The sequence below is a fragment of the Rutilus rutilus genome, assembly GCF_951802725.1.
Source record: "Rutilus rutilus genome assembly, chromosome: 20".
Classification (NCBI taxonomy): Eukaryota; Metazoa; Chordata; class Actinopteri; order Cypriniformes; family Leuciscidae; genus Rutilus; species Rutilus rutilus.
Window position 1 is genome coordinate 24914116 of NC_140225.1, and position 10868 is coordinate 24924983.

Consider the following 10868-nt stretch of genomic DNA (forward strand, 5'->3'; position numbering starts at 1 on the left):
GTGACCTAAATTTTTTTTTAATTAGCCCATGATATACTCACCCTCAAGTCAGTGTATATGACATTCTTCTTTCAGACGAATACAATCGGAGTTATATTAACCAATGTCCTGGCTCTTCCAAGCTTTATAATGGCAGTGAATTGCTGTTTCTGTTTTGAAGTCCATAAAACTGCATCCATCCATCATCAAAGTGCTCCACACGGCTCCGGGGGGTTAACAAAGGCCTTCTGGAGCGAATTGATGCGTTTATGTAAGAAAAATATCCATATTTAACACGTTACAAAGTAAAGCTCTAGCATCCGGCCAAACGGCCATACGCTGCCTACTTGCACCTAAAGTACAACTTACACAACTTGTGTCGTCGGAAGTAGTGCAGTGCGTCATGGCGTAGCGTAAATATCAGCAGAACGTCGCATTACTCGCATAAGTTGCGCTTTAGACTTTAGTGAAATCCGTATGTTCGTTTGGCCAGAAGCTAGTTATTTTACTTTATAAAGTTTTAAATATGGATATTTTTCTTACACAAACTCCTTTATTAACCCCCTGGAGCCGTGTGGAGTTTGTTTATGATGGATAGATGAACTTTTATGGACTTCAAAACAGAAACAGCCATTCACTGCCATTATAAAGCTTGGAAGAGCCAGGACATTTTTTTATATAACTCTGATTGTATTCTTCTGAAAGAAGATTGTCATATACACCTAGAATGACTTGAGGGTGAGTATATCATGGGCTAATTTTCATTTTTATTATTAAAGCACTCTACAATTTTTGTCGACTGCAACTTTAAATGCTTGGACTCTTTTATAGTCAGGTTGATTCTGATAGACTGTCAGTGATTCCAACAATATTGTTCTTATTTATCTTGACAGTTGTGGTGTGGACTTCCATATTCTCAAATAACTACAACATATACGACAGAATGACTGATCACATGAAACATTTTCTTTCTATCTGCAATATTTTTTTGCACATGCTGCAACATGTTCAGATACTGAGTCTTGTTTTTCAGGGACAAAATTATTGAATTCTTTAGTTCATTTTAAATTCTTTTAGTATTTATATACCCAGTAATCATCTGTACTGTATGTTGGTTAAAGATTGTTCTTCTTATAAAGAGTGATTTTTGCAATCCCAGTGTCATTGTTTTCTGTTGTTTTCATTCCTTATCAGTTTCGGTCCTGTAGCTCCACAGCACTTAAATATCTTATGTAACGTTTCCAGTGCTGTTGGTGGAGAAACCCTTGGTCTTCTTTCTCTGGGGCGGCTGTGGTTGCCTAGCAGCCGAGCCTTGTTTGAGTTTCTGGGGAGGCTGTTGGATCTTCAGCACGTGGGTCTAAAGCCTCATGGAAAACAGCGCTGTGCTATTTTTGCCAGTTCTGTTTGATGACGGGATCAAGATGTTAATTAGGGAGAGCATTGAACAAATGCATAGACTATTGAGTTGGGTTATGTAAGTGTTATAAGTGGGATTCTTGTTTACTTGCACACATCTACAGTATACATGCCCACTGTTTCTCCTGGCACAGTTTAACAAGTGCTCTTGAAATTGTATCTCTATTATCCTCCCATTTCTATTGTTTGAAACCGGTCTTTCTGGCCTCTCTGCATGTTTTGGCATAGTATTGTTTTGAATCACTTCCACATAATATTTTACAGAGCTTTCTCTGTTTTAACTATTGCTGATGCATAATTCAAATGCTTGAATAAGAAGGTCTTACTAAATGGGGCAATGACATACTTTTTGTGTTCTAAAATACATTAATATGTAACTCAAACCGATATAAATACACATTCACGTTGAAAGTTTTTCATGGCATGGCTGGGTTATTGCGGGTTGTCAAATATAAACGTAATATTACTTAATATTATTGTATTACTGTATACATTAAAATGTTTTAGAGAAACTCAAAACATTAGGAGAATAATGCTCACAAGATTATATTGTTTAATGGTAGTCATAGGTCATATTTCACCCATAATGCAAAACAAATAACGATATATATGTACACTGCGTGCAGAATTAATAACTACTATTAATTTGTATGTAATCATTTACAGCATAAGTGATATATAATTGTTCATGAAGGTTGGAAATGAAAAACGCCTTATATTCAGGTGTGCATAGTTATTAGGCACGTTTTGTTTTACATATAAAATAAGCCAAAAAAGATTTAACTCAGACTGAAAAGTCAAACTTATGAAATGCCCATGAGAAGGATGCAATACTTGAAATTGCAGTTGAGGCATGACCATTGGACAGTGAAATGCTCATTGGGTCAGCAGGGTCAGACAAAAGCAGGTGGAGAAGAAAAGACACGTGTTAACTGCAAAAGAATTAAGAACTAAGGTGAAGAACTAAGTGTGAAACCATCTTCCACCATTTTCCAGAACTGCCACCTACAGTACCTGGAGTCTCCAGAAGTGCAAGTTGTCAGGATCTCGGAGACTTAAGGCCCGTTCACACCAAGCACGATAACTATAAAGATAACGATAAAGATATAATTCTAAAAATCGTTCTCCATATTAAAGAATAACAGAGTTCACACCACAACTATAACGATAAAGATATGAGGAACGATATCGTTGGGATCACTTTCAGAACGATTTTTTTCCAGCTGTCAAACGATAAAACACTGACAGGCAATTAGAATCCATTCTAATTTAAAGGTCTCGCGCATTTAAAATGGGGCGGGCGCGCGCGTGCTTAGAATAAATAGACCGTTATCGGTCGTTGGTGTGGACGCATATATAGTTATCTTTATCGTTATCTTTATAGTTATCGTGCTTGGTGTGAACGGGCCTTTAGGGTTAGGTAAAGAATCCTAAAAAATGACCCACACTTAATAAGAATCACAAGCTGAAGTGGAGTAAATACATGAAGACTGTTTTTTTATAGGCTTTATAGACAGACAGATTGAGAGTGACTCTTGTAGGACCAGCACTGTTTGAAGAATTCATCTTCCAGAATCTGGCAGTAAGTTTTGGGAGTAAGTTTTTCATTTTTAGTCCATCTCCTACCCTGAAGTTTGTTTTGCAGAGATGACTAAACATGAATAATTCTGATTTGATGCTCAAGAAACATTTCTCCTTATTATCAATGTTGAAAACATTTCAGGATTCTTTGATTAATAGAAAGTTCAAAAGAACAGCATTTATCTGAAATAGAAAGCTTTTGTAACATTAAACACTACCGTTCAAAAGTTTGGGGTCAGTAAGAATTTTTATTTTATTAAAATCAATAAATCAATACTTTTATTCATCAATGATGAATTAAATTGTTCAAATGTTACAGTAAAGACATTTATGTTACAAAAGATTCTATTTCAAATAAATGCTGTTCTTTTGAACTTTCTATTAATCAAAGAATCCTGAAAAAAAATTGTACAGAACTGTTTTCAAGATGGATAATAATAATGAATGTTTTTTGAGCATCAAATCATCATATTAGAATGATTTATGAAGGATCATGTGACACTGAAGGCTGGAGTAATGATGCTGAAAATTCAGCTTTGATCCCAGGAATAAATTACATTTTAACATATATTAAAATAGAAAACAGTTATTTTAAATTGTCACAATATTTAACAATATTACTGTTTTTTTTATTGTTTTTTTTTATAAATGCAGCCTTGGTTGAGACAGAAGAGACTAAAAACAGTAAAAATCTTATACAGATCCAAAACTTTTCACTGGTAGCGTATATATATATATATATAGGAAGAGTTCAGATGCAAAAGCCTCTAAGTGCCATCTGAAATTTTCTTCTAGAATGATCATTTTTATCAAGCTTGTATATTTAAGTTCAGTAATTTCACTTAAATGGCAATGCAAATTACCTATGAATTGTCATTTAAGTGAAATTACTGAACTTAAATATACAAGCTTGATAAAAATGATCATTCTAGAAGAAAATTTCAGATGGCTGAGATTTATTCAAATAACGTGATACCTTTTATTTTTTAAATATTTCATCAAATATTGATTTATTTCTGTCTCTCTGTTAGCGGTTGTCATGATATAGGAGCAGTAGTGGTGATTTATGGGATTATTTGGAGAGGTTGTGACTGATAAAGAATGCTATTCATCACCTAGCATCAGCCTGAATGATTATCCTGACCACGGATGCATTTCCCAAAAGCATCATTAGCCAACTATGGTCGCAATGATAGAACTTACAACAAAAGTTACTTTTGGGAAACGCACCCCAGGCCAGCCGAGCCCAGTGTCCCAACATAAAGTTCCCGTATGGCACACACAGGAGAACTGGGCTCATTATGTTTCACAAATTTTGAAAGAAAAGGGAATGATTAGATGGAGGCCTTTGAAGTGGAAGCTTGTCCTTAGGGATTTTTTTAGTTAATCACTTAATGAAGCACAACAACAGGGTTCTGGATGTAAACCTCTCCATAGAGAAATATATTACTATGCACAAACCTTTTAAGACGGAACTACCATGAGCTTTGATATTGTTAAAGGAATATTTCTGTCATAATAACAGGGCTTGGACACAATGAGGATGGTAGAGTCAGATGAACAATGAACAGGTACGTTTATTTATAGAAGCAGCAAGAACACAATTCAATGCAGGTAAGTAATGACGAGCAGGAATAGAAACAGCAATAGAGTCTATGAAAGATGATTACTGGTTTTGTCTTACAGGTTTCCAGACATACACTCACACAGATGGATGACAAGATTTCAACATGGAACAGGAAAAACCAAGGTAAGTTTGCAGGCAATGAGTCTGTGTTCTTCAGACAAGGCCAGACAACTACTGGTGGTGTGTATGTGTGCTTTTCATAGTGCAGGTAATGAGGGCTGATGAGTGACATGTGTGCGTGATCAGTACTCAGACTGTGAAGGCTGATGGGCCATTTACAGGACACCATTTTCAACTAAAAACGGAAAACTTTTTATGCGTTTTGGCCATTCATTTACACGAAAATGGCGGTTTTGGGGCCTGAAAAAGCAATTGTTTAAACCGATACCATAAGTGTCTCCATGTAACCTAACAAAAACGTGACTGTGGAAACAGTGACATCATGCGTATGAATATTACTTGTTTTCGCGGATCCGTGTGAATGGGTATCGTTTTGACAATGTTGTCATCTGTACGCCAAAAATGCAAAGGGAAACCTTTTCCATTTTTAGTACGTTGTTGTGTAAGCTTGGCGTGATTGTGACAAGTTCACCCAAAAATAAAAAATTCTGTCATCATTTACTCATGTCATTCCAAACCTGTGACTTCCTTGCTTCTCTGGAACCTAAAAGAAGATATTTTGAAGAATATAACCAGTTTCGGTTACTATTGACTTATATATAACTAATATATAAAATACTAATACTGTGGAATTCAATGAAAACCAAAACTGTCTGATTGCCAACATTCTTCAAAACATCTTCTTTTGTGTTCCCCTAAAAAAGAAAGTCACACCGGTTCGGAACAACATGAGGGTGATTAAATCATGACAGAAATCAAGCATAGAGTTAGTTCTGGCAGGTCACTGGCTGGTCAGTCAAGCTCGCATAAGCTGACTCTTAGCTAATCCATACGACATCTATTACAACATCCCTATATAAGGCTGATTCAGTATTATCGGCAGCTTTATCTTGTTGCACAGGAGCTAGTTTCCCTCCTCCATCCCCAGCTCCTCCTCTTGTCCAGTCAGGACTTGGCCTTCTGATATTCCTCTTCAAATCAAACTTATTTTTCTCGAACTGTGTTGTACATTCAATTCTTGAACATTAAATATATTTGCAATACATCTATGTTGGTTTTGTTCTGTTTACCCTGCTGCTCTCCCTGCTCTAATCCATGCTAGGCTGCATGGATGCGCAGGGAGTTCTTGCCCAGAACAGAACCATACGCTAATTGCCAATCATCTTTGACGATAGTGGTCCTGGCAGAATTTACATTTTTGGGTCAATTTAGTAACAAAAAAGTATCTGTCAAATTGATAGGTAAAAACTAAACTACCCGTAATCCTTAATAGAGATCCACCAATAAAAGAAAAGGCTGAAACCATATAAATTTTACATAGCTCAGCAGCAACCACCCCCTCCCATGAGGCATTGCGCAAATTAAAAATGCATTTCTAATAAGTCTCCCTAATAAGACAAATAAATAAATAAGTCTTCATACACTCTTAACAACTTAACAACTTATAAAGAGCAGGGTTTTTTATTATTTATTGAATAATTTCTTAAACATTTTTTTTTTTTTTTTTACTAGATCTATTTTTTTCTTTCTGTTTATAGTAGGTGAGGCAGAATTATGACTGACAAAGTTGTTAGGATCTAAATCAAATTAATTTCATGATTAACAAAATTGAAATCAAGATCAAAATCACTCATAATGAATAATGAAATTTTGCCGCTCTGCATATCTAAAATCATATCAGTCTGACTCTGATCCATTGTGTAAAATTACTGGGTAATGAGAAGTCAGAACATGCAGGTCATCGCTAATGAGCATGTTTGTAATGTTCCTGCTCAATTGTTTATTCACGTGGATTGATTATGTGCTAATGAAAAAAGTGATCACCGTCCTGAAAAAACCTCTCTCGGGTTTCACTCTTCACTGTGTGTGTGTGAGAGAGAGAGAGAGAGAGAGAGAGAGAGAGATAGACCCTGGCTCTCTGGTTACTCACAGGTGGCAGACCAGCCCTGCTACTCCTGCTCATTCTGGGGTGGGACTCTGGAGTCGTGGAAGGTCAGGTGTCCAGACTGAGTTACAGCCCTGACAGCTGGCTGCCCAAAGATTGATGGGTTTCTTTTTGATGAAGAAAGTACGAATGTATGATGATGCACAATTACACATAAAAACCATTTTAATCCCAACAACATAGCCACAGATCATATTATAGTAGAGAAAAGGGAGAGGATGAAAAACGGCCATTAAAAACACTGGTTTGATTGGGGGAAAAATCTTGAAAATTATTAACTAACTTTAAAAAAAAATACAATGTGACCACTTTAAATGTATTATTAGCCACTGAATTAGCTTCAGCAACCACAACATGAGTTTTCAAGGTCGCCTTGCATTCACCCTCACATTAGGTGTGCTCAATCAGGTGATGTTCTCTAGAAGGAAAAGTTTGTTGTACTGTTTGTATTTCACAAACAATAGTAGCCTACATCAACCACTGTCCTGATCCCGCACCCAAACCATCCTCTTTAAAGTAATACGAGTCATATAATTGACCTGTGATGTAGTACCAGCACCTGTCCATTGCAATGTAAAATGATACTAGGCCTCCAGCCACTTTTGTCTAGCGTGATATTCACTCTGAACACGACCCTGTTAGAAAAGACTTGTGTGATTGCACGAAGCCTTATAGCGTCACCTGACTGCACACTAGTCTCACTCGTTCATAATCTATTTGGGGAAAAATGGAAATGGTCACCATTTTTTCATTACTCACTCATGTGTGCACACTCATTTTGTACTGACTTTGTGCAGATGTTGATTTGTCACCAATAGTTTCCCTTTTATAAAAACAACAGCACCATCAATTTTTATTTATTTTTTTATAAATCCAATAAAGAGTGTGACGCAGAATGAACGAGGAATACAGAGAACAGCTAATAGAGAACTTAGAAAACTGAGGGCTTATTTACAGAGATGACAATCAACAGAACAAGGAACAGGTGTGAAACTAAACAGAAACAATAGTAAGAAACAATGAAATGAGAACTCAGGCAAAACATTAGCCATGCTTACATGGACACAAAACTTTCCCGTTTCGGTTTTCAATCCGATCAAGTGTTTATGTCCTATCAAATGGATTAGAAAAGGTTTATCCCACCCCTCTCAACCCGATTTCAATTTCAATCAGTTTGGGCATTTTTATTCCGATTGAGGTGTTTATAGGGAGCATTTTCATTCGGATTGGACTTTTAAACCAATTGTAAATGGAATACAATGCTCCATGTAAACGCATCTAATGACAAGGAAAATGAAACTAAACAGGACATGATCTTTAAAATTACAGCATGTTCATTTGATCATTTTTATTTTCAAATTGCTACGCGAACAATATAATTAGTTGTTAAAGGTAAATTCAGTAGTTCTTTAGCTAGCGTTATCATCGCCATTTTTTGTTTATTTTAATCAAAGTCATGAAATCAAAATTGAAAGTTCCTATTTTTAATGGAATTTTGCAGTATTTATTAAAGTGATTTATCTGTGCACATAATTTTCTCTTTTTTTAAATACATGTGCTCTTGTAATCTTTAATCAAAATAAATTACTGAGTCTTGCAACAGTGTGTTTATTAGTGTGAGGGCAGGACAACCTGTCACTCACATGAGATCGACCAATAGCCAACAACAACAGTCCAATAAATTCCTGATAGACAAAATCAAGTCCCACCCTAAATTTTTTCTTGTTTGAGAAGCCGTTTCACTCAGGTATACGTCACAATAGGGAAGAAAGGAAAGGACTATCGCAACTTCCGACTTCAAGTACCAATACCACAAGGTGTTGGACAGTGCTATCGCTGTCAAGTCACATTTATTTATATGGCGCTTTTTACAGTACAGATTGTTTCAAAGCAGCTTTAGAGAGATAACAGGAAAATAATGCAAAAAAGTTTGTTTCCAGAAAATAGCGTCACAGTCCAGCTTAAGTAAGTGCATTGATGTTTCATTTTTGTTTTAAAAAAAGTTATTTAGTTCATATATATACAGTACAGGTCAAAAGTTTGGAAACATTACTATTTTTAATGTTTTTGAAAGAAGTTTCTTCTGCTCATCAAGCCTGCATTTATTTGATCAAAAATACAGAATAAAAAAAAATGTAATATTGTGATATATTATTACAATTTAAAATAATTGGTTTATTATACTTTAAATTATCATTTATTTCTGTGATGCAAAGCTGAATTTTCAGGATCATTACTCTAGTCTATCACATATCCTTTAGAAATCATTCTGTATCTTCATAACCTGTGATACTTTTTTAGGATACTTTGATGAATAAAAAGTAAATAAATAAACATAAAAAAAAAAAAAAAGAAGCAAATGTTTTAAAAATAGAAATCTTTTGTAACAACAATATACACTACTGGTCAGTAATTTGGGGTCAGTAATTTTTTTTCTTTCTTTTTTTAAAATAAATCAATACTTTTATTCAGCAAGGATGTGTTAAATTGATTAAAAAAGTGATAGTAAATAAGATTTATATTATTAGAAAATATTTTTTTATTTTGAATAAATGCAGTTCTTTTTAACCTTTTATTCATCAAATATATTAGGCAGCAGAACTGTTTCCAACACTCATAATAAATCAGAATATTAGAATGATTTCTAAAGGATCATGTGATAGACTGGATGTCACATGTGGACACTGAAGACTGGAGTAATGATGCTGAAAATTCAGCTTTGCATCACAGGAATAAATTATTTTTTAAAGTACTGTATATTCAAATAGAAAACTATTATTTTAAGTTGTAATAATATTTCACAATATTACTGTTTTTTTTTTTTTGTTTGTTTGTTTTTTCTGTTTCTTTGATCAAATAAACACAGCCTTGATAAGCATTAGAGACTTCTTTCAAAAAATATAAAAAAATCTTAATGTTTCCAAACTTTTGACCTGTACTGTGTATATATATATATATATATATATATATATATATATATATATATATATATATATATACTGTATATATATAGAGAGAGAGAGAGTTATATATATAGCCACTATATATAGCCTACTGTATATAGCCACTATATTATCCAGTTCCATCTGGTTGAAGATCGGAGTCACGCCGGTATAAAGATGGGTTTGTTGAGGATCAGTGCTGATGGCTGTCATGTCGATGAGGCCTTCATAGGGAGAGTCTAGTTGACACAATCTCTGCTGACACTTCACGGATGCGTTGTGGTCGTGTCTATGAGCAGGTCCACCATCTGATCTGGATACAGCCTGGATCCAGCTGATTACAGTAAACCTCGGAATAAGACTGTTCCAGAGTTTAGGTTCTAAATAGGAGAAGGATCTACCGCCAGCAGTCGATTTTGATATTCTAGGTATTATCAGCTGGCCAGAGTTTTGAGATTGCAATAGACGTGAAGGACTATAATGCATTATATTATATTATTAATAAAGCAATCTTTAGTGGCAGAAGTGATAGAGTTCTAACATATTTGTAACACGGAGTCGGCTTTGCAACCTTGGCTAAATGAAGTTTACACGAGACTAGATAATGATCTGAGATGTCATCGCTCTGCTGCAGAATTTCAACGGCATCAACATTGATTCCATGTGATAATATTAGATCTAGAGTATGACTACGACAATGAGTAGGTCCTGACACGTGTTGTCTAACTGCAATGGAGTTCAGAATATTTCTAAATGCCAATTCCAATGTGTCTTTTTCGTTATCTACATGTATATTAAAATCACCAACATTAAGGACTTTATCTGCAGCCAGTACTAACTCTGATAGAAAATCAGCAAATTCTTTGATAAAGTCTGTATGGTGGCCTGTATACAGTAGCCAGCACAAATGTCAAGCGCGATTTATCATTTACACTAGATATTGTTACATTAAGCACCAACACTTCAAAAGAATTATATTTAAAACTAGACTTCTCATTAATTCGGAAGATATTACTATAGATTACAGCAATACCTCCCCTTTTTCCTTTCAGACGAGGCTCGGTTTTATAACAGTAATCTTGGGGGTGGATTCATTTAAAGTAATGTAATAGTCTGGTTTTAGCCAGGTTTTTGTCAGTTTCTGCAGTAATGATGAGTTTTATGCACTAGGGTTTGCACAATTTTCCACAATAATGAATTCCCCTACATGTCCAACAACTTGGGCTACCCTGTCTTCATTTCTTTCCACCTTGTTTAT